The following is a 26,406-nucleotide window of genomic DNA, read 5'->3' on the forward strand; positions in this document are numbered from 1 at the left end:
TAAAAAAACTAGACTGCAAGAAAAAATAAGGTTCACTTTTACCATGAATATTTCTTTTATTTCATCCGGAAACCCTGCTTACTGCCTTTCTTAAAAAAAACAAACAAACAAACAAACAAAAAAAACCCCAAACAAATCAAGAAAAAATCTGAGGCTCTGTCTGCTTTCTGTATGCTTTACAATTTCTGAAGGATTTTTCCAAGGATGATGAGGGACAAGATCCTTGTTAAAGAACACTTTGAATCTCATCCAACAAAGATGACAATAAATCTTCAAACCATTTCTGACCATATGTCACAACTCCTGAAGGCAAATGAAGGCTTTTACAGCTTTTAAATAATCTTTGTCAATGACAGCTGTTAAGACACTTCTCCTCCTCCCCACTCTTTCCTTTCCCACAGACGGGAGGGAAAGGTTCTGCTTTCATTCACCCTGCTTCCAGTGTCACACATCATGACCTGGGTTACTGTAAACTAAACATTAAAAACAATATGAGACATCTACATAATGTGTGCAAATTAAGAAATCTGTTATCCACACAGCTCACACAACTTTCAAAATAAAGAAACTGCCTTACATTCCTAAACTATACTACTGTTCAAGGGCAAATTGTACTTACTTTGGGGTTTCTAGTGCTAAATCAGCTCCAGACACAGAGAAATAAATAATTCTGTTAACCTCTGTATAGAGAACTTGCAAGGGCTGAATTCTATAAATCACTATATTTACCACACTTAATAGTATGATTTTTGCATCTGTTTTCTCCTGTTGAAAGGCTCAGATTAGGACATCAGAGTGTAAAACAGGATCTGAATTTTAAGAAAACAGTAGTGCTTGCGACTGCAATAGAGCATTTGCCTCCTTACAGAGAATCTTGTGAGTTACGCAGATCAGTTTAGCAAACCTGGGAGAGGGCTGCACTGAAAGAGAATGCATTTATCCATAGGCATATTTTTTTATATCATAGGTTTTGAGATAGAAGCAAAAAGTATGCACTACACTTTAAAATATTTGTTGTGGAAAACAATATATACAAGTCTCCCTGACAAGACTGCCCAGTCTTCAGTTATTGGAAATGCTGAAGACTTCATCAGTAGTGAAATGCTATGTTTACTGGATTTTACTTATCTAGAAACTACATAGGGAATCCAAACACAAAGCATATCCTGTGTTCAACAATATCACTCAGTTTTTATATTTCTTGCAGAATTCTTAATATACAAATCAGCTCATAAATTTCCTACACACACACACTTTCCCTCAATACAGGTAATAATATATGTGACAGCCAGGAGTAAGGAATCTAATTATAGTGTTCTAAATAGTCTTTATCACATTTATCTGTCTCAAAAGTTGGTTTTAAAAAAAGCAAACTAGCATTTGCTATATTTTGAAAACCTTGTTTGACACCCAGGCTTATTTTTATCATCATCTAACAACTATCTACAATTTACTGCAATGAATGGATGCACAAGTCAACGTGTTTCAATGTCCCCTGTGTATTTAGGAGCCAAAGTGCCACAGGCATGAAACGGTGGAGTTTCAGATCCTCAGCTGTGCAAAGCCTGATATTTAAAATACTCTTTGGCACATAAATACTTTTAAAAGTCTAGCCCCTGATTTTTGAAAGTTTTACTTTCACGAGTTTGATGCCAAGTTGGTTCAGAGCATGGGCAGTCGGAGCTTGTAGCTATCGATTCCCATCTGGGCATTTCCCTTGGTGGGGAAAAGAGAGTGTCTAGGAGTAAGGCATCTGTTGACTGGTTGATTATGCCAAGCTAACAAAAACCCAAAAGCAGAAGAGGGATGGGATCTGGAATCTATTTGGGGATTTCTGAAGTACTGGGATGAACAACTTGGAATCTCCTCAACGATTTTGATTTTACACATCACATTTGAGGCAATCAGTTGGTTTCTTAATTTTTTTTCAAGAAACAGAAGCAAAGAAGCAGCTGAAGAACACAGTGGTGGTTCTCACCTTAGAATCTACCCTTTAAATGGAAGATCTGGGTTCAGCATTCTTCTCAGCCGGGAGAGTATGCCTAAACCTTTTACCTTCCAAGAACATGCCCTCATCCCTTCTATATTTTAGAGTGAAGGTTTCTGTTGTAAAACATTGTCTCTGGTGAGTAAACAAATAGGAATATGTAGCTTTCAGATGTCTAACTACTAAGTTAAAATAATGGTTTAGGCCTAAAAAATATTATAAATATATCCACTTATAAATCTATAATTTTTTTTTATACATCTATGCAGATATCTTCCTGCAAATTATACTTACAACTAACCTGTCTGGCAAAACAGGTGTCTTGAGTTTCAGGACATAGTGAAACACGTGACATGCCAAGTATTTGCTGAACAAATAAGCAGAAACTGGCATGCATATGCCTATGTACTTTCTATGATGAACAAAAGAAATGACATGCATACATGCTTTCAAATCCAGCCAAGTTTCTCTGAGCTGTATTTTATACTTCCCATTAATTATATAGGAGAAATGGGAAGATCTGGAACTGAAGCAGTCTTTAAGGAGAGAGGCAAATAAATAATTGAATACTGCATTGCTTCAGACAGCTTCCACATTCTTTTGCCCTAAGATATCTTTTTCAAACTTCAGGGAATTAATAAATTAGACCACTGATCCATCTATTACACCTGCTTTAGGGGACCACAAAATAAGGGAAAAAAAAATAAATCAGAATGGAAACATTTCATCTTGTAATTTATTCCCCTTTACTATTGCTTAACATCTTCCCAACAGAAAAAAAACAGTGAAAAGTCTGTTTTAAAACCTGGGTTTTAAAGTGTATTTATTTATTTATTTAGTGGATTACATGAAAATACGAAAAGTCTACTTCCAAACATTCACAGAAACACTTTACATCCATAGGTAATTTTTCTTAAATACACATACGTGTTTTAGATAATACTAGTTTTTGATCTAAGATATGCTACATTCGATGAGTTTTGATAAATCGTAAAAGCTATAGGAAGAAACAATATGAAAAATTATGAGGCTATATTCTTGAATTTACAAGAAACAACAGTTCCATGTAAATCTAGTCAAAACTCATGAACTGTGTTATTTCTAAACTGAGCTCGCGCTCAGGGTGTGACCAGAGAACATGCGTACCCCTCTGGCTCTGCAGTCCCTGTTTGCCATTAAAAACAGAGGCACTAATGCCTCAACTTTTATCCAGTCCTTCAGAGGTTCAACCCCCCCTCTCACAGGCTAGGAGATAAAAGTTAAATTTCCTTCTCTTCTATGGGGACGCAGGTTAAGGAACAGCAGATGGGACTGCCTTGTAATTCGGCATTGCTTTATTTCTGACAAACACCCTAATTTAGTAAGAGTCCCTAGATAGAAAGCAGGATCCCAAGACTGTCCGTCCCCTCCTCTTCACAATCTTCACAGCCAACAGTTGTCTTCCTGAGTATTTTCTTCAAACTTATGCACTGAAAATTCATGCCTATGGCTTCAAACATACTTTGTAGTATATATTCCTGTAAAAATGTCTACACCGCTCTTGCAGCACTGCCCCATTTTTTTCTCCCCAGCCAAGAAAATGCAGTGTACCCAAGAAAACACTGTGAAGAAGCTGCTATTACCTCTTCCCTCCCTCATGATGAAAAACACCAAGAAACGCCCTTAAATGCCACAAGTGCAATATGGAGGAAGATTTAAACATTATCATTAAGCTTTCAAACTATCTCATTCCAGATTTAGCTGGTATCTTTCTGCTGATGTCATTTAATTATAAATGCTGAAGCTTTTAGCAGCACAGAATCAGATATGTTTGGTTATGAATGATTAAGTGTGCATAAAGTTTTTACCAGCACATTAATCATCAGGTATAGAAAGAAGCATGACACTGGTTAAAAATTCACCGCTTCACTGCCCATGGGAAGTGTAAAGTTTTAGCAGACAGTCAGAGATTGCTTACCTTTATGACAGGCCAAGCGCTGAGTAAGATTCCTTGAATTTGCATTCCCCTAAACAGTACTTTCTTTTGGTTAATGAGAGTAATTGTCCTTTGACAGTATGAATGGCAGCAGCAGGAACAACAGCACTGGCAAAATCAGATTAGGTGTTTTAATTATGCTTTATTGGATGCCTGCTCCTGGAACCTAAACCAGACACCAAAGAACAAACTAGTTCAGGGGAACACAGGTATCTCATCACATCCGTGTATCTACCCGCCGCTCTGCCCAAATCGCCCACTTTCACTCTTGTGTCATCCAGCAGAAATAGTTTTATACAGCAGAACAGCAGCATACACAGACTCTGGACAAAGTGTGGCCCCTCTGTGGTAAGTTTTGAAAATACACTTAGTAAAAGGCTGTCTTTCTATTTTCAAGTATGTACAACCGTAAGCACCTTTGGGACTCGGGACGTTCATGTGAACTTGCTACTACTTTCACGCTGAAGAGCCTTCCTAAATGTCACCCATCTCTGAGTGGGAAAGTTCCTTTCCTGGCTTCTGTATGCGAACTTTCAGACTGCGCCAAGTTATGTCTATGTGTCAAGCCTGAAAAATAACTTGTAAAGCTAGGAGATTGCAAAAGTGTCTCCAGCAGTCCAGGTTTTGTATTCAAGCCTGCTTTCTCCCCTAAATGTGTAAGAAGTGTTTTGTACCTCAACATTTCCTTTAACTCAGGGTAGAATAAAAAGCCCTTTAAAGAAAATGTAAAATAGAAAACAGTTGCAAATGTTCATAGTAATCTATACTTAAACTACATGTGTGAACATCAAATCTAGAAGATTTCTCTACATATCCAGCTCCCAGAGACACCCTCAGGAATCCTGCTGTCCTGCATTCCTGTTCCACGCCCTTAATAAGCATCTGTTCCTACTGAAACATACTGGGGTTTATAGATTATTTCTCTGGGTGCTCTTTGGGAGTTATACACACATTCAGTTCTTCTCAATTCCCAAATTTATTTACCTCTTTGACTTATTGGGGAGATGATTTAGACAGCCCTCCCATCCAAAGGAAGGTTGTTTTGCTGCTGCTGTAGAGATGCAAGCACTGATGCGGCAGAACGGTGTTGCTTCCTGCACTTCACTGACCAACTGCAATTTCTTTGATTTATGAATAATTCCTTTTCAAGTCTGTGTAAAAATGTTAGAGCAGAAATTTCAGTGACTCCATTTACATTTATAAAAACAGATGCATTTGTTAGGGTAACCTGGAGATTATCAAATATACTTGATATTAGTATGAAAATGAGATAAATGTATTTAGCTCATTACGTGACCTCATAGACAAATATCAAACACTTCCATTAGCCCTGCTGAGACGGCAGCTGTTTTGGAGTGACTGTCCCCTAAACCTCGCTTTAGTAGGTACCATAGTAACTTGTAAACTGGAAAATCTAGTAGTGCCCCCACCTAGTTAAGTAAGAAGCACTGGAATAACCCCAATAGAGCAGCAGGAATTTGAAAGAAATTATGAACTGTAGAAATCCAGACTAGGATTTTGCAAGGTGTAAGCCTCAAATGCAGTGGGAAGCATATTTTAGCACTCTGAAAACTCTGAAAAAAAGAATGTGTGTATAAAAAGACATGTAGATTTTAAGTCTGTTTCTTTGCATCTGTTTGTAATTTGGGTACTGCAGATACAGAAACTACATCTCAAGAGATGTTTCTTTTTAATGAGGGAAGTCTAAATGGGGGAGTACAAAAATGACCAGCCATGGCTATGACCTGCATTAGCCGTTTTTTTGATAGGCTTACTATTAGTTCATCACATTTGAGTTTCTTTACAAAACAGCAGATGAAGTCTGCAGAGTAGAGCTCTAGCAAAACATTATCAGAAAACATGGAAACTCAGGTAAACAACAAAAATCATGTATCTTTACACAAACTGACTGAAGACTTAGAAGAAATCATTCATATACTGTATTAAAAGATCCTTAATATTACTCATGATTATTAATCTTCAATGGACTTGCAGTGGTATTTGAGGGATCATTATTACTTTGCTTATTTGGATAAAGACACTTTTTTTCTGCAAGAAAATACGCTAAAGCATGACTATTCAGCTATTTCAGTACAAATACCTTTCATGTTCTACCCAAGTAATCATCTGATGAATAATATAATCTTAGAAAGTTTACAATAACACAAAATAAATATGGTATGTGTAATGATGTTGCAAATTAAGGCTACCCAGCAGAAACCATTTACTTTTTTCTAACATTAGCATAAAAATAAAACCCAGCTGAGATTTCTTTCAGCCTTTCCCTGCAGGACCAGCTATACCTCCTTTAAAGTGAACTTTCAGGATAATAAAGCAATGGCATGATGAATATTCTAAAAGGTCAATACTAATTAACTGCATTAATGTATTTTACATAGAAATGGCTGTTTGAGGACGCACTGATTTTTTTCACATGTGTATCAGCAGAAGTTCCTTCAGGAGGATTTCTGTGAGAAACAACTTGAAGGAAGGCAGTTAGAGTACAGAGCTTTATGAACACTGTAGTACATTTGGTGTGCACGTGTGTATGTTTGTGTATGTGTGTATCCATATATATAAATATGTTACGGTACGTTTGCTCAGATCATTAGCTTAAGTGTCAACATTTTCAAAGAAAACAACTCATATCCCCATACAAACAACACCAGCATTGAAGGAAATCAAACATCTGCCCAGATGCTGTGAAGTTAGCTCCTGTGCTGGCTGAACTCTGACTTGCAAGCTTCATCTAAACACTTTGTATGGGTTCAGCTACAAAGAAGCTGTTACTACAAATGACCCATCATGTTGTCAACTTCCCTCCGAAAAAGAGGGGGCTTTCCACCTCAAAATGGTCTAGCTGTCTGTGACTGACAAAGAAAACCAGTTCCTGTGCTTGCATTGTGCGTTATCTTTAGCAAGCAGGGCACCGCAACACGTGGTTCTGTAGCACAAAGCACCTTCTGCTGAGGTTTTGGGAGTTTTTGCTACAGAATCTTGTGGTGCATGTGAGATTTGCAGAAAAACATCTGGTTAGGTTTCAGCCTTCACTTCCTACACTCCAGCACTGTTTCCATGACAGTAATGAAAACATTGAAAGGTGGGATGGTCAGAACATCTCCTTCAAAATAATACTTTTCATCCTAAATAAAATACTAATGTACATGTGCCTGTTGTGAAGGCATTACATTCAGTCGTTCTTCAACTTGACCTGTCTCAAGGCCCTTAAAAGATGCAAGAACCTATGAATTTTTCTGTTAATATGAGTCTTACACACCTCCATCCATGCACCCTTCACAACTCATTCCAGAACTCAGTACCACTCAAAAAGGAAGGAAGAAATAGTTTGAAATAGCTTCAAAAGCACTAAGTCTTGGCCCCACCATCTTTTGTAGCTAACAGATGAGTTAATAATTTTTGCTTTGCTTCATCCCAGCCACAAAAGCTTCTCAGACCTATTTCCCCCCCGTCATTCTTCTGGCCTTCCAAGTGACAAGAGACTGGTTAACAGCACCCAAAGTCTATCCATACATTAAAAGTTAAAGAAATCACTCGATTCCTGAAGAAGCGTCCGTAATTTGCCTTATTCCTCTTACGGTAAGCTTTATAGAGTTGCTTTGACTATTCTTTGTACATACAGCCTTGAAAAAACCAGCAGTTTGAAAGTTGCGAAGCCAGAAAAGGGCTACAAAAATGATGAAGGCACTAGAGCATCTCTCATGTAAGGGAAGGCTGAGACACCTGGGACTGTTGAGCCTGGAGAAGAGAAGGTCCAAGAGGGATCTCCTCAAGGTTCACAAATCTTTGAAGGGAGGGTGTAAAAGAGGAGGGAGCCAGGCTCCTTTCATTGGTGCCCAGTGACAGGACCAGAGGTGATGGAAACAAACTGAAACACGGGAGGTTCCCTCTGGACATCAGGGAACACTTATTTTTACTGCAAGGGTGGCCGAGCACTGGCACAGGTTGCCCAGAGACTGTTGTGGAGTTTTCATTCTCAGAGATATTGAAAATCCAACTGGACATGGATGTGAGTAACCTGCTGTAGCTGACCCTGGTTTAAGAAGTGGAGTCGGACTAGACGATCTCCAAAGGCACCTTCCAACCTCAAATATTCTGTGATTTCCTTAAGAACCTTCTGTGATTCATGTGAACTTTGGTCATTTCTCTCTTCCTCCATTCCTGTTCTCATGCAAATGGGTGTGAATTTTCCTTCTTCAGCAGAATAAGGCATGTTTTGGCTGAGAAAATGATTTTGATTGATAATCCTTATTTGCAGCAATGTAACTCAGGCCTCACACTCTCAGCTGTAGGGCGGCCACTGCTGTGGGTTTATCAAGAGTTTTATAGTATTTAATGTTTTCCTTAGACTCACTGACATAATCACTGCAGCTTTCTTTGAAAAAAAGATCAATCAACTCAACTGTATACAAAACTTGATAATGTGCATTTTAAATGCCTAAAAAGAAAAAATTTCTCTTAATGGCCCAACTTTTAAAAAATCTTACTAGTTGCCTGGTATTCTGATTCTGGAGCCAGAAGCCAAGTGTCTAGTTTCACCAACACTGGAACACCACAGCTGTTAACTTTTCCAGTGAGCCCTTCAAAGACTTCAGAATATATTCTCCTGCACATGAGGAGCATCTAACTTCCATCTGCAGACAAACTTATTTACAGTAGCTTTTAGCCTTTTAGCATGAGTTCGCTCTCCTTAGTTGGTAAATCTTTTCCTCACTTTACTGTCCTAAGGCCAATTACAGTTGTTACAGCTCTAGAAATATGGTAGTTCGAGGGTCAGAACAAGCTTAGCATGTTGGGCATCTGGAGGCTGCTTTTATTTCCTTAGCATTTGCAAGTACTAGCCAGTTTAAGGGGTGTTTTGGGAGAAGGAAAACAACATGCAAACAGTCAATATTAATTCTTGCTATACCAGGAGGATATATACTAAGGAAGAATGGATTTCCCTTCTGCAACCCAATGTTTATTTCAGATTACTGGAGGAAGGGTCATCTAAAAAGCTGCTTACAAAATGGAAGGAATGAACTATTATTGCAATCAAAACCAAATATTTTTCCTCAAATGCTTTTTCTTCATAGAGGTGTATTTTTTATACTTCTTCAGCTGGCTTCTGGCAATAAATGCAAACAAAACCAAGAAGTAACACTGCTATAGTTTCTTCAGAGACTAAATGAGCTTTCTCTTTAGATGATCACAGTGGGAAGTTTCATATTTTTCAGACATCTACTTGGCAAAATAACAATCAACTTATTTAGCTCATATATAATATTTACCACTGTATTTTAGGCTGACTAGTCAATAAAGCCTCCGTTCCATAAAAACTGAAGGAACCATTAAAATGATATAAAAAGGATAGACATGACATAAAAAAAAGGCCTAAAAATCTCTTTTTTTTTCCTTTGAATGGAGTATATGCCTCTGCATTCTTTAAACAGACAGAACATGAATCACTTTCTAGAAAGCTTCTCTTTATTGGATAAAAGTATAAATAATGCCAGTGCCAAATCTTAAGGCAAAAGGAAAGTAAGAGTCACATTCTTCTTCGGAAATAGTACCTTTGTCCTAATGATAGCTATTGAATCTAACAGCTAAATGTCAAAGAACAGAGACAGAAGAAGAGAAAGAAGATTTAGCATTAAAATCTACAGACAAAAAGGACATTTTCATCATTCATTTGAGCAAAGTTCCTTTACTGTTTTCTTAAATTCTGGCCTTGCTAGAGGAGAGTATTTTTATTTATATATCACTATAGCGGTCAATATAGTAGAAAAAGGAGAATATAGTAGAAAATGGAGCAAGAATCAACTGTTCGTTGTCAGGGAAAGTAACTGTTCCACAGTTCTTTTCCATTCTCACTACAGAATAATATAAGAAAAGCAGGGAAGATGATAGAAAAAATGCCAACCCAAAATACTGCTGAGTGATTTGGTTCAAGAGATGGGTTGGAGGCTACTGAGTAAAAAACTTATACTTGACTTAAGAGTGTAAATAGCCAAGTTTAGCTCATTTTTGTGAGCTAATAGTGTCCTGAATAATTTTCCTCTTGTATATATTGACCAGCTTCTCTCATTTGACATCTCTTAATCTGTATGCAATTATATGGGATTTACATTGATTTATTTTTTTTCCAACTAAAATTGTAACTTTAAGAACATTTTGATATCTGTAACTGTCATGTAAGGACACTTGCATGCACAGCATGTACACGTAGTTCTTCTTAGATCTCTTTCTACCCATCCTTCAGCATGGGAAACCAGTTTGGTCATTTACTTCTCTGGCTGACTAAAAAACAGTATAAAGCCTTAACTTCCATAGGAGGACCCAGACATTAGGAAGCGAAGACTCCACCACTAAACGGTCTCCTGCCATTATAACTGAGACCTGCAGAGTGAGAATACCAGATTCATGCTTCTGGATGACAAGTTTAAGCCCTGAGGAAAAAGGGAAAAATGCATTTGATGGTGCTCTGATTGCTTCAAGTTTCACACACCACAAACTACCACTCCCACAATCAATCTTTCCCCCAAAGCAGCTCAGATTAGTAGTAATGGGAACACTGCTAAAGCAGATGGGGAGATCTGTAAGGACCATTTCAAGGCTATGCTATTTATTAATCGCTCAAATTTGTAAGTGTTAAATTCAACTACAAATTTAAAAATAAAACTAGAAAATACAATGTTTCCTGACAGCGCAGTGTTCAACTTCATCCACTTCCCTCATGTTATGAAGCCAAGACTACAAAAATCTTAACAAAGCTGCAATTTTGTTGTTCATGTTTTCAGATATATTTCTACAGGAAACCAAACTGAGATTTTTAAATGAATCATTAAAGTACGATATCACTTGTAAAAATACCTTTTTTTTGAGAATTAAATTAATTTTGTTTAAGGCAGAGTTGGTTCTTACTCATATTTCTTAAAACTATCTGTTAAACAATCTTTCCTGCTGTTTTTTGCAATCTGTCTGCTATACTGAGTCCAATGTCAGTATTTCTGATAGGTCACAGATTTTATAGGACTATTATTACAGAATGATTAATTTCCTTTGGTTCCCATTCTAGCTGAATTACATTAAAACCACTCGCTTTTAAGTGTGGAATGCAACAGACACACTAATCATGATCTTTGGCCTGAATGTAACCCCCAAAATCTTGAAAATGTGCGAAATACATTCAGATAAAATACTGAAAAGTAAACAAAAACCCCTCCTCTAAGATAAAAAGAACTCCCTACTTCATGTTACCTAGGGTGATAAAGCCAAGAAAATGTAATGTTTGGCTGTTTTTTCTCTCTGGTGCATTCAACAGGGTTCGAGTTTTGCTACCAAAAAAAAAAATAATAATTTCATAATTTCTAGTAGTGCTCTATGAATTGCTTCAGAATCTGCCCTTATGCCCCAACAGAAAGGAAGACTCAGTAACCCGATGTAAAGCCTAGGTACACTTAAGTCACTGACAATTTTGTGTAGGCCAAGACTTCTCTAGCCATTACATTTATTTGGGAAAATAAAAGGTACAATGTCACCTAAGTAACAATTTTGAGAAATGAAGAAAGAAAGAAAGAAAAATATTTAATGAATTAATAGTTATCAGAGTTTACAGGCCATATAATCGCTAATTTTGACTGAGGACACAGCAAATCTGCAAATTTAGAAGTCAGTGTTAGCACACCCAGCAAATGGAAAAACAGAAAATACTGTACCATCCTTAAGCATGCTACAGGCATTTTACCACTTGTTATCTCACCATGAATTTTTATAAAGAAAAACTGTATTTCTGGGGTATAGTGAATGATATCTGCTGCTTACTATTACTAGGTCATATTTATGTGCCCTCCAGACACAGCATGTTTACCTATTCCCTACATTTGTAAGTCACCCCAATTGAAATCGAGAATGAGGCTGCATTTGTCCAGTTGCAATATTCTACTCCTCTGGCAAAATGAGGATGTCTTGAGAGACAGTAGTCATTTATGACACTACTTACATCTTTCATTTCTAGGAGCTCTCTAATCATGCCTTCAGAGCAGAGTCTCATGAGTGACAGGTTTGAGAACTTCTCCAGGCTCAGGTCAGTAGACAAATCGCCTCAACAAGATGCTAGCAAATGACATTAAAAATACCTCTGCCGGTGAAAGCGTGAAATCCAAATGTCTTCTCAGTTTATCTGGAATATTCAGGATAGTCTGAAAGGCCTGATGTATATCATGAAAGATATTTCTACTGCTGACATCCAGGAGCCTGCCAAGTCTGTGTATCCAACAGCTCCCTTTGCCCTTACGCTTTCCTTTCACAGCAAAGCATCATTATGACCACATGTGGTCTACTCTTGTTAGTAACTATGCTTATAATACTCTTCCAGGATGGTTAAATAACGGTTGCATACAGGCATCCAAAGCATTTTCTGAAGCGTCAAGAAATAAAGTGAAAAAAATTGCATGTGGTGATTCTTTAAAATCTTGTGAGTTACATTTGACAACACTTCAGGCATCTTAGAACTGTTCTTCAACGAAAAACATCAGGGCAAAAAAACGAAAACAAATTTATGGACACATTTTTGTGGATGACTCTGCACGTGATTTTCATATCTTGCACCCTCATCCTGTCATTCTGAGTAATTTTATTTCATGATTAATATTATACAGAACCATTCTGTGAAATTTTTCCTCACATTACATTCCTCTAATAGTGATAGCTTACCGTTAGTTTATTTAGTATAAAATCAGTCTACATTATGTATAAACAAAAGTTCTGAGACGTCATCATTATGTAAAGACTTCATATATATGAAGAGACTTAGGTTAGAAGGATTGCTGGAGCTGTTATTTATATTTTACTCGCTGAAATAAGAAATAAAATATTTATTGTCATAGAAACATTTTTTTTTTCTTTAACCACGTCCATGCATACAACAATTTGAATAATGATGAGTATCCCACTTGGATGTATACTGTGCATTTTTAGACTGCTTAAAGAATCATGCTGTTTCATCTGGTTTTTTTGATTGATAGCTACTCTGTAATTAGGGTGTGTTCTGAAATGACCTCAAATGGACCATAAACTCCTGACTTTCTCTATTATCTGTAAACAGTTGTATTAATTATTACCCAGTTCTGTATTTTATACTCTTTGCATTTGCTATGAAGTTTTTGTATGTAGATTCAGAAATGGTTTAAATTCAATGTAGGCTTTGTATGATTCCCTTCTCTTTTTTTATTTGACTCTCTTTTATAAACTGTCATGAAGGGAAAAAGTGGGGAGGACATTTGGAGAAGATTAAAGACATGAGAATATTTTGGTTTGAGAGAAAACTCTAAAATGTTGCTATTTGCTCTTTTTAGCTGCTGTTCCTGGGACATGTTTTCAATTACTGTTGTGAAGACAAATTAACTTCATGGTAGAAAGGCTATGAACAAATATTGGTGTCCATGAAGCACTCGGTCATGAATTTGGAGGTCTCAGTTATCCCAGATTTGATTGATAGGAAAGGCTGAGCGTGCATATCTGGCTGACCCATGCACAGTGTTTTTGTAGACCTTACTGGAGGCTGGCATTTACATATGCAAAACCCTAACAAATTAGTGGAGGAAACTCGTGTACAGAAGGCTAATTGGAGAACAGCTCATAGAACACGAAACTTTTCTCATAATGTTTTCTGTCAAGTTTTAACTCGTAACGGATATGAATGTGCACACAGTTCCAGATGGTTGAAAATGGAATTGAATGGAGCGGTAAAGAAATATAACTGTATGGTTTGCAGTCCAAGATGTAGCTCACATTTGTATTCACATCTAGCCATGATGACACAAGATGATGCACAGTGCAGTATGAAGAGTCTACCTGCTGCTTAGTCAAGTTTTGCAACCTGTGCTAAGCTCTTCATTGCCAGAGGACAAGATTAAGATGACCCAACAGTTTCAGAATAGTTCATGATGCACAGTCTTCTTTAACGTTAACCTAAAATCCTGCTTCTAATAAAAAAAGACCCCATTGGAAATACACAGGAATAAAAAATATTTTTTTTTTATCTAAGATGAGAGGCATAGAATTACCATCTAGCAAGACAGATTTTTTTAAAATAAGCTTTTTTTATTACAGTCTAGAATAACACAAAATAAGGAAAAATAAAAGGGCAGACCATTTTGGGGAGCTGAGACTGAGAAACTCTCTGTTTATGTAACTTTCAAGGAAAGATAATGAAATAAATATCCTCTGGCTGATTTGAAAAAAAAAGAAAAAAAGGGTATAAAATCAATTTGTGTAATACTGTGCTGAGTACACAGCTGCTGTGGACCCATATGTTTTATTACACTTCTGTAGCGACTTTAACATGTCACTAGCCTAGAGGTGCTAGGCTGCATAAGTGAGCAGTAGACATATCCTTACATAAATGAGATGAGAAAAAACTAAAGCAGCAATAAACATTAGTTCATCTGATTAACACTGTGGCCAGAAGGCGTTAGGGACAAACACGCACACGATGAAGTTCTGAAGCAGCTCTCTGCATTTAAGAGTCCTTATAATATTTATGACATTTATTATAAGGAAGAAAAAATATTCTTAGAAAATTTAGTAATTTACATTCACATAATAATTCACATAATTTAAATATTACTTCTATCTCTTTTCCTTACCAATATATGTTTGAACTTTTTTCACTGTGACCTTAGCTGACCCATTTTTTGGTACTCAGGAGAAATTAATCACTATGTAAAGGTGCCTGATTTCCCTGAATAGACAAAAAAAGAGACAGCAACTGGATATTCTGGATCAGTTTTCAGTGTCCTTTGGGGTTCCTTGATATTTCATTCATGACTGGAGGAACCACAATTCCTCCAAAATCATGATGCTGAGGCTAAAGATCTCTGTCTCTCAGATGCTGCGGTTGGTAGAAAAATAGAAACAGTATTACTGTTCATGTTTAAAACTGAAGCTCATCGGGATGAAATAATCTAAACCAGTTAGAATTACTGTAGGCCTAAAGTAGGCAACCTGAACGAACCCAACTGTGTCCAGTAACAAGAAACCCCAGCCCTTTTCAAAGCAGTTGTGTCTATTCAATATTTCTGTAGCTTTACTGCTTTACAATTTTCTTATTAGTCTTCCCAAGCATGATGTAACTGCATTCCTTTCCTTATCTGCTTAAGTTCTTACACCATGCATATCACTGTGGGAAAAGTCATGTTATATATAAATGATGCAAACAATACAAAAAAAACCAATATAAAACTGTATCTCTGACTGAGGCAGAAAGCCTGACCACAAATCTGCTCCTGGTAAAGACTAATGCAGCGTGTGTCAAATTAATGCCATCTCGGGTGCAATTCAGCTCCAGCTTACAAACCCTAGTGCTTGACTCATCTACCTAAATACAGGCGTGTAGAGCCATTTGAGAGACCCTGGAGTACCTGAGCTAGCCACAGATATGACAGAGGTGCAATGTGAGCAACAAGACTTCTGGACGGGCAGCTGGAGGCCAGCTGTGATACCCCAGGAAATCAAAATGGCATTAAACTACTGTCTGCTTAGTTGAGTGACTGATCGACATACTCAGAGGAGACTGGAGACCTATTTGGCTTAACCCAAAGCAGGTAACTCTACACAGGTAGCTGAATCCTATTTCTAATACAGGAAAATAACATGCTTGAAGAGAAAACTGGAATTCTTTGTGGGCATTATATTTCTTCTGCTTTGATACGAACACACAATGCTGCTCAGTGGTACATATTTTATCAATACAGCATGCAGAAATAATATTTTGGTACAGCTTATGTAGGTAATCCTATATATCTGCTAAAGCTTAGATATACAAGACATATACCATGGATATATCAAGACCAAGGCCAGTTATAAGAATAGTAGATCTATGATGATAGTTTGATCTGGATATTGGTTTCATCTAATAATATTAGTGTGACTTGGAAAGACAACTATGTTAAGACTAATACACGCCTGTGAATTAATATTGTTATACCCGAGACCCATGTCTCCAGTTATGTGCCTGGAAAACATATTTTTGTCATACTGATCTCTACTGCTGATATCTATCACTATTAAAATATTTGGAAGTGAAAAAGCAACTTAAGCTTTTTAACCATGTGATGAACACTTCCAAGACATTAACCCTGAAAAAGAAAGATTCAGACAGACAATTTTCTGATGTTATCTAAACAACCTTGGGTCATCATCAAAGCGAGGGCAATGAGACCTTAATGATACATACTTACTGTCATAGCATTTATGTCACTATTTAAGTTATATAACTGCATTGGGCTTTGGCTGGGATAGAGTTAATTTTCTTCACAGTAGCTAGCATGGGGATATGTTTTGGATTTGTACTGGGAACAGTGTTGATAATTCAGGGATGTTTTTGTTACTGCTCAGCAGGGCTTACCCAGAGCCAAGGGCTTTCCTGCTTCTCCCCCCCACCCCACCAGCGAGCAGGCTGGGGGGCACAAGGAGTTGGGAGGGGACACAGCCTGGACAGCTGACCCCGACTGACCCAAGGGGTATCCCACACCATATGACATTATGCTCAGCATATAAAGCTGGGGGAAGGAGAAGGAAGGGAGGACGTTCGGAGTGATGGCGTTTGTCTTCCCAAGTCACCGTTATGTGTGATGGAGCCCTGCTTTCCTGGAGATGGCTGAACACCTGCCTGCCCGTGGGAAGTGGGGAATGAATTCTTTGGTTTGCTTTGCTTGTGTGCACGTGGCTTTTGCTTTACCTATTAAACTGTCTTTATCTCAACCCATGAGTTTTCTCACTTTTACCTTTCTGATTCTCATCCCCATCCCGCCGCAGGGGAGCGAGCGAGTTGTTCTATGGGGCTCAGTCACCTACCAGGGTCAAACCACAACAATAACACATTCACCTTATTTCTACAGTGAGAGGATCAATTTGGAACAAATTTTGTGTTGGATTTATTAATTAATTGTGTCAGAAGTTAATTTAATTCTAAATATTTCAGCAATCTAAAGAAAAGAGACAGCATTTTAAAAAGAGGCATGTAACAAAACAGGTTTGTGTTTCCTGTCTGTCATGGAAAAAATACTTTGTTCTTGATTACTCTTTATTTTCAGTTTAGAACTGGGGCTATCTATCCAACAGAACTCTGGGATAACATTTTGGCTCTAACAAAGACAAAGGCAAGAAATGTCTGCCAGTTTCCAGGGTGCAGAAGTTTTACTTACTTATGAGATTTTCTTTCTGAAGAACAAACCCCAGACATTTCTAACCCTGGCATGTTGTGAGATATTTACCACAGTATTCAAACTATCTATCTTACACACACACATACATTATACTTATATATGTATATTTTATACATATGTATATATTTTACATATATTAAAATATGTATTTTATACATATATATAAGTATTTTAACTTGCCTTTCCATTAGTCATTTTATAGAAGTCCAATAAACTTGAATTATTGAACAGACTAAGGAAAGCAAAAATTTTAGCAATTGAAAAGAAATATTGTTAATTATTGCCACAAAAGGTTCTATGAACAAAATATTTGATGCTATTTTACAGCATGTATGCGTAATTTCATTTGACATATGAATCAGTGAGGCATACAAAATACCGAAGGAAGGTATTTTCTAAGAACATCTTGCATCGGCAGTTCTGTAACAATGCTACAACAGGTAGCAAGAGGTCTTCTTCATAAAGTAATATTAATAGCTGAGGTGGTGTTTTTGTGTCAAGGCATTTTAATGCAATTATGTTTGCATAGCTGCTGTGATGTCTGTGAAGCCAGACTGTATAGGTTAGACACTTCTTAATGTCTCTTGATTTCATGCTTATGTTTTACCTGATTGGTCAACTGTGATCACAAAACATGTCACCTTCCATTCAATGAGTCTTACTTTTTAATTTAGGTAAGCATGGGTGTGTCTGTATATATCTGTAGTGTGTAAGAAATGTATATGGAATATATATATTGTATGTATGTGTATATAAATAATGTGTAAGAAATATATATACACACACATTTTAAAAGTGGGAAAAATTATGTATAAAGATCGAATTCTGATATCGTATTGCTTTCTTCTTTCTGATGAACAACGTGTACTTTCAGAAGGTGATCTGCCACTCTACCGTAACATGAAGGGAAACCTAGGCCTTTCAAGGCATTTTTACTCTTTTCAAGGATTTGCTTGCTGTATATCTCTGACTTAGAAAAGGAATCTGATAATCAGTGTTACATATTTAGTGATCTCAAATATGTAGCACGTCTTTATCATGTAGCTGGATTCCAGCTGCTAATACAGCTGCAGTCAGAATTTGTCATGAACCTGGTCAAAACCTATCAAAGGTGTTTGCTTTTTGCCAAGCTTTTTGCTAAACTGCCCAATTTAGGCAATGATGATAATAGTCCACAGGGACAGATACTATATTTTACTTTTATCCTCCAAAATAAAATACAAGCCTGCTTATGTTAGCAGTACAGATATAAAGATGTTGAACATCTGGATTTGGGCACTGACCATTAGGCTAGTGCAAAAAGGAAGCGGTGGCTCAGAATCTGGGTCTGCCTCAGAATTCCTGTAAGTCCTAAAACCTTGTGTGAGGGCATCAGCCGAATCATATATCTTACCTAGGTCATGGTACCTAGGCAAAAGTGATAAAACCTGTTACTACTTATTAAAGAGCTATGCTAGAGAGAAGAATACCCCAACTTTTCTAAAACCACTACAAGATGCATGGGAACTACAAAAAAAAAGTTAATGAACAGATAGGCCCTGATAATATAAAGTTACAAATCCTCCCAGGTCTTTTGAACTCTCTCAGTTATACATAACATTGACTATTTTGTGATCTACTTGAATATTCACAGACATGGAAACAATACTGAGGTTATAGAACAGAAAGACGTTTAACTGTTGTCATTAACACATTTAGCCTTTCTCATTTTAAATTCAGTTACTTACAGAGCTACTTTTGTCACCAAGTCACTCCTGTTTGGCGTATTTTTGCCCTCCTATTGTACATTTTATGACTGAAAGAAGTTAGAAAAGAATGTAAAACAATTTGCAGAAGATGAACTTTGAGACCTTTTTTAATACCTCTTTGTCTTAGAATTACCAAAACTCCTTAAATATAACATATTGCGAGCACAACAGTATATTATACAATTATTCTGATTTAATGTCCATCTTTCTAGAAATATTCTTCATGATCATGCTTGTCTTTTCCAGATTACAAGCATCAGCAGAGACTGTTTGAAAAGCTTTTATCATAACCCCTTTTCCACTCCATTATGTGCAGTAGTGTGCTTTTTTTGAAAAACAACCACTATTATTCAAGTAGATGACCCCTAATTTCATTATCTTGCAATTTATGTATTAGACAGACTATGTCATTTTCTATAATTACAGCAAATTTGTTTTTAGTTGATGAGGTGTGTTCATCTGGTTTTGCTATAATTCCATTTTCAGATTAATGGTTTGGTGTTATACAAATCTCTAATGCTTTTCTAATTAAAATCTTTTCAGGTAAAATACACTTCATTACACTTATAGCAAACATGTTAATCCATCAGGATTACCTGATAGTCCAATGTTTCTGGACGACCGACAATTTGTTTAGAGTAATTTTAAAGTATTAATATGGAGCATTACAACTGAGGTTAACAAAGAATGTTTAAAAATACAATATGCAGTAATCTAATCGGTACAATATGAGTTGAAACAAGTTTTAGGCATTACTCCTATAGTTGTTTTGACCAAAAAAAAGATTGTTTGCAGCTAGGCAGTTGATGTACACTAATCGCTGATAAAAGTACACCGGCTGAGCTGGCTGACCTGACAACAAACAGGTTTATTTTAAGAACAGCTACTACTAATTCTCTTTTTCAGAGAAAGGAGTACTATTGCTGCTGGTAAAACATGGCACCACTTTCCAGTTATTTACGATAGTGGTCCGAGTTTCTCTCTTTGAGCAGCATGCAGCCTCGCGAGACAGAAGAGAGTCGGGCAGCTACCTGGCCCCAGGGAGCTCCAAGTGTTTCTAATCCACATGACTAGCATCCTTCAGGGAAAACGTTTTTTTTCTGGGGATTACTGGAGAACCAAATACTCGCCCACATATATTGCACCCTGCTGCAGCAGTAAGAGGAACCAGCAAGTGAAAGACAGGCGACTTGAGGTCTGGTTTCCTGTCCTGGAGACTCCTCCGGAATGCCCAGCTCCCCGGGATGTTCCCGTGGGACCGAGGCATCGCCAGGGCTCCGGGCGTCCTGCCAGGACAGCACAGGCATCACCCGGCGGACACAGGCTGGCATGTTGGCTGCCGTAGCGCGGGTTTGTAAACATGACTTCCAGACACCAGTATCAGAGAAGCAGCCTGTAACTTTTTTTTCTGAGGCAGAGAAAAAAAGTGGCAACCAAATGATAAAAGGCTCTCCACTGAGCAAAGCTCAGGAGGCAAGCAGCACCGAATGAAAGCTAAGAGCATCTCATCCAACACGTCACATACTCAGGAATGTAATTTTTAACCTTTCTCCGACTTTTTCCTTTCAAATGTATCTAACATTTATCGATATTTTAAAAATTCATGGGTTAATTTAATGTCATTAATAGTTTGAGTTTGAGAGGCAATTCATACTTTCTTGTCACTGGTAATCTGTTTTGGTTATTACTGACCTCTCTACTGGCACCAACTGGTACAGTCTGCCACGAAAGCACACCACGTAACCTAACGACTGCTTGGTATAGGCAGGGATGTCCACAGAACAGTTGCAACCTCATTTATTCCAGAAAAGAAAGAAAAGAGCACGATATGCAAGCAGCAGGCTACTTTTCCTCCCATTAAAATATATATTGCTCTCAGAGTCTGAATAATAATTTATCATTTTCTTTGTATTTTGGATTTGTTAATAACGAGTTTGAAAGAGAATAATGGAGATAAATATCTTTAATTTTCTACTTCATTTTGCCTTCAGAATACTCAGGCAACCTGCACCTTTCTTCTTTTTTACTACTGATTCCTGCCACATGGTAAATTGAATACAAAACTTGAGCAAAGGAACAATTTAAACAATTAGAAAGACCACAAGAACTTAGAAAGCAGAAATTTTAAAACAGCGCATTTACACAATCTTTGAACAGTAAAATTGCATCCAGAGTCACTGGCCTAACCCTCAGACTCACCAAAACCCAATCAACTGCACTTCCAGATTAGAAACAAACTTTCATCTGAAATCACTGTCTAATCCAAGAGCGCACTGAAACCACTGCCAGCAATATGTGCTTGCATTGGCTAATTCATTCCTTGTATTCTGCAACTGAAATTTGTCCATCTGGTAGTTCTTGTATTCTGCATATTTTGGGGACCTTCTTTTTCCATCTGTGTTTTTACAGCACCATTTGAAATTGGATCATGATGCTCAGTTCATGCTATTAAACACTATGAAAATACAGATAACAATTTACTATATTAAACAGTCTTTGAGAACAAGGTCAAGTTTCCAAACAGGTTTTCAGGAAGGAAAAAAGGTTTCTTGGACTTCTGTGAATAACAATTTCCAAAAACCAACAATTTTGAACAAACATTTGAAAAAACACTCGCTGACTGAGCAAAGAAGCCTCACTAACCACCTTAAAACACTAAATGAGTAGCGATTTCACCTAAAATATCCAAACTGCCAGGATTTAAAAACAGAGATGACTGCTCCAAAGCAAAGGTGGAAGGAAAAAGGTGAAGCTTACACTTTAATATTTTGGCACTGTGAGATCTTTTGCATCCCAACAGAGACCTTCCTCCTTCAGAGCCTTCATAACACAGAGTTTGAACATCCTGGTTTGGGGAGACACCAACAGAGGGTTTAACATCATGTGAGAACAGGTGGACATTTCATACACCCTAATTTTTATGCATTTTTCAGGCAGGCACTTTCCAAACTTGCCTGCATTGCAGTGCTGGAAGAAAGATGCAGAATTAGAGTCTGAATACGAGGGGGTTTACTGGACCTTACTAAAGCTGGATATTTATGATATCAGCCTCTGGTATATGGAATGATTACCTAGCCTTTCCTCCTCTGATGTCAGAGAAAAACTATCGGGATGGATTTTAAATTGTATTACTCAAAATAAAGTAAAATGGAAACATGAAAACAACCTTAGATAAATTGCTTCAATGGCCAGCTAAACTTGACAACATAGGAAATAGTGTAGAGCCAGTTTTGGTTCCCTGTCCCACTGCCTCAGAGCATCTTTCTTGCACACTCTATCTTCTAATTTTCAAATGTACATTTTTTACATTTACAGAAAAACAATATTAAAAATAAAAAAATACAGCTTCTAGAAAACAGGTGAGGACTGGAACTGGATTAAAAGGACTGGCACAGTTGCTTGCAAAGAGCCTTCCTGACCTATACTTACAACTGTATTCTCAGAAGCCAGTTTTGTTTTTTTCCTAATGTTTTCTCATAAATAAATATGTGCTCTTATATTTAAATGACACAATAATCTGTTGCCTTTTATACATCTATGTTTTCCTTTTAAATACACAAATGAATGGCTACTTTAAAAGCATGTTAATTTATCATTTTGGTAAGGCTTCAATATAATTATATTAACTTATTTGAACATCTACATTACCTAAAGTGAGCTGTAACTACAACCTCTTAATATTAAAAGCAAAGCAGCAGCTCATTTTGTGAGGCAGTAGATTAACGTTAGTTCCAGTCCTTCTCAGTTCACGTTTTTCAGAGCAAGTACTCCCCCTGACAGTCTACTCAATTTTTACTGTTATGCTCTGGGAACTGCACATATACCTTCGCTCGACTGTCTCCCAGACCCGTGGCTAATTTTATTTATTCATTGTGTGGTCTGTGGCCATCATCTTCTACCTTCTGGTTTCTAGTGAAGCAACTTTCTCAAAAATCTTCATTGCACAGAACATGGTCTTAGAATTATAATCTGAAAGTTTCTTTTTTCTCTTTTTCTTCCATTCTTTTCACAGCTCCCATGACTACCATATCTGAACAGGCCTTATAAAAGCAAGACCATATATTTTCATTGTGGACACATAAAATGTCAATTGTTATCACAATTTGTTGAAAATGTTTGTACCGTGACCATATGGATTACTTTACACTTACATTGTGATTTCTTTAACTCTCAGGAGTACCTCATAGTACTTTATGTAGGAAGACTGTTATGATTATTTTATTAGTGCTGTAGTGGCCAATTGCAGCTATAAAAACCATATCTATATGCCTAACTAGTACAGAAAACTTTGAACAAAACTATTTCACCAATCTTCCTGAAGTGAGCTCTGTCACATTAAAAAAAAAAAAAATTAGCTTTACATGTCCCCTGCTGAAAAATGCAAAATAATTATGTCTTCAATAAGAGACTTGATTTTCAGGTGTGCTGTGCACTCGTAATATTCCCAAAGTCATGGAAAATAATAATTACTGAGGATATTTGAGAATTCATCAATGTAAGGTACTTTGTCTATTTTTTTTTTAATCTGAACTTTCTTTTTGGATGGCTTCAAAAATACCTTCAAAAAAACCTTCCAAAGGTCTATTCTTGCAAACTTGCCTTTGTTGTAAACTTATTTCATTTTTACATTTTAATTAATATTGATCGTTATGTAGAACTACAACTACTATTTAAATCTACAACCACTACCACAACTCATGTATATAAAATGTAAGTTTGTTAGCAAATAATTTGAGTTAAAGGATGCGCTGTACTTCTCACATTGTAATTGAAACTTTAAAACAAAAGACAGAGACACATCTCTTCTTGAAATTCAATAGCAAGAATAAGATTGCTACTTGTTCCATGTTCTGTAAAATTCCTGTCCCTTTAACTCTCTTCTCCTTAACCCTTGTTTTCTATCTCACGAGAAAGCAGATTTTCACTAATGTTGCCCCAAAGGCTGATGAGAGTTGTTACTGACCAACTGTTGCTTTCACAGCTTCTGCTCCTCCCTTAAGCCCCGCCAGAGACATGTTTTGACTAATTTAAACACTCCTCCGTTCCCAGAGAAAATTGAGAAACATATTTTCAGGATTCTGTAGCCTTTTTAGTACAGCCATCAGGCTTCCCTTGTTCCTAAATAATAATTGTGGTTTCCTCCTCTTGATGATGTAGATAAGTAATTTCCTTTTAAAGCCAGCAAAAAACAAACACAGGTAACACCGGGCGCTTCCACCTGGAGAACCAAGACACCAGAGGAAACCTTGGCTCTGTTGAGCACAACAACATAAACCACTCTATTTAGCCCTATAACCCGTTTCCAGCAACAGCTAAAATCAAACTATGAATTCAGTAAGCATATAGGGAGGCACTTGTAACACTCAGTCCATCCTTGCGTTTCTGCAGCGTACAGATTTCCTGATTCAGGGATGACACCTCTGCCTTTAGGAACTCTTGGTGGCATTAATTTCATTAACTTTAGGGATTGCCCCTTGCATCCCTGTACAGTTGGGTATCCACAATGCCCTATGGCAAACAGTTTTACCGGTTACAAAGTATTCCACAATGACCAACCTCATTCTTTTTTTATGCTGATGCTCTATCTGAAATTTTTTATATTGATCTTTTATTTTTATTTTTTTTTAAATCTTTAAGTTCCGCTGAGGCCCCTATTGCAGGAGCGGCCAAGGGATGGTAGCGTTTCAGGAAGAGTGTTCAGCTCTGCCAGAAACTTCGGATACGGGAAAGGAGCAACCCAAGCCAAGGGCTTAACCTCAATAGCCAGCTGACACTAAAATTACAGGCCTGTTTCGTCTTCCCGAAGAATCTGCATCAGATTACGGCGGGTGAGCGCCCCGTCGGCAGCTGCCCTGGGCCACTCACCGGCTCGCTGTGTCCCACGGGGGAGCACAGGCACTCCGCTCTGCAAGACACCGACCCCCCATTTATTGGGTCACATCCTGGCTCCCCCGCTGCCCAAACATAGCACAAACCTCTGAAGAAAATCAGGGTACATTCGGTACCCTGTGGTACCCAATTTGGAGGCATTTACCGATGCAAAATCATTTATGCAAAACAGTTTAGGTGTAATCAGTGTTTAAAGGTCCCAGATTACCCAAAATTACCCACAGGACACTCAAATCATATTGAAGAAGTTTTTCAGAGGAAACCAAGCATGTTACTGCAATGTAAGAAAACGCTCAAAACACTGATTACATATTCTAATGCATTTTATTTTTACCGGGCTTAAAAAAAAGTAAATTTATTTCTATTATCCTTGTTTGGTAAATCCCAATTCTATTTTACAGAGAAACAGACTGGGTCATGAAAAAATTCAGTAATGGAAATAAAACTTGATCCTAAAAGTTCTTATGTTAATTCTCATAGTTATCAAACTGCTAAAAACTCAGAAAAAGTACTGACAAGTGAAAAATGACAAATAGTTCTTCATTCTAGTTAAGGGGAGATAAATCGTATGTCAAGGACTTTAACTCCCACTGAGCTCCCTTTGAGAAAAGCTCTTAACAGTGGGTGTTTGGATCATTTTTAATTAAAATGTGAATTTTCTTTGTAGCTCTGGTCTGACTTCATGATTGGTTTTGCTTCTTACAATCACTTACATTTAACACACAGGCAAGGTTCTTTACAAAACGTGATGCATGCCCATTTATTTTAAAAAGGTTTCTTAAAGAATAGACTAGAATCTCACACTGAGTTGTTTATGATGTCCATTCTTAGTGAACTCAGGAGGATGTTACTTCATGCAGTTGAAAGACGGTCTACACACAATGTCTGATCGTTTTACTAACTGAATTTTCAAAAATTCACTCAGTTGTTCAAATGTTGGTTTACTGTTGTATGCAATATTTACCCTAAAAGGGAGAGAATGATATTATAGTGGTGTGTAGACATAAGAATAATAAAGTATCCGACAGCAAATCGATGGGTGAGCTGTCTCACACTACAAAAAACAGTATCCAATTGCTTGAAAACTCTTACAGCTCTTGCAGTGCTATTTTTCCCTTGCATATAAAAATACTCTCTCATTTTAGAATATTCAGATGTTATAACCACAAATGTCCATACCCGGCACATTAAGAAGACTGGTGAGAAAAACTCAAAAGCCCGCCTATGATGTACTTGCCTGAATTTAAAATTAATGCAATTACACAAACTGGTGAAGTCATTCTTGCCTTTCATCAGCATCAGAGCAGAACTGGACCCCACGACTGATGCTGTGTGCTCAGAATTACCAACAGTGCCACAGTACAGCAGCGTTTCTCATCAGTGCAAAGCAGCTCATCACTCATCACCTATCAGCCACTCTCAGAAGTAACAGTGACATTGAGCCTCATAAAAAATATCTAACCAGGCATCGCGCCCGAAGAGACATACACCTGAGAAGAGAGGGAAGCAGGCAGCTCCTCTTTATTCCACAGGCTACTGACCGAGATCAGTGTGTCAAGCTCATGTCTCCTCTTTCTGCTG

General features: G+C 37.3%; 1 protein-coding gene across 1 annotated transcript in view; it reads right to left on the reverse strand.

Annotated features, from left to right (window-relative positions):
- GPC6 (glypican 6) overlaps positions 1–26,406 on the reverse strand; it is a 771,476-nt gene that overhangs the window by 599,062 nt on the left and 146,008 nt on the right. The window lies entirely within an intron of this gene.

Source organism: Buteo buteo, chromosome 14 (assembly GCF_964188355.1).
Source record: "Buteo buteo chromosome 14, bButBut1.hap1.1, whole genome shotgun sequence".
NCBI lineage: Eukaryota > Metazoa > Chordata > Aves > Accipitriformes > Accipitridae > Buteo > Buteo buteo.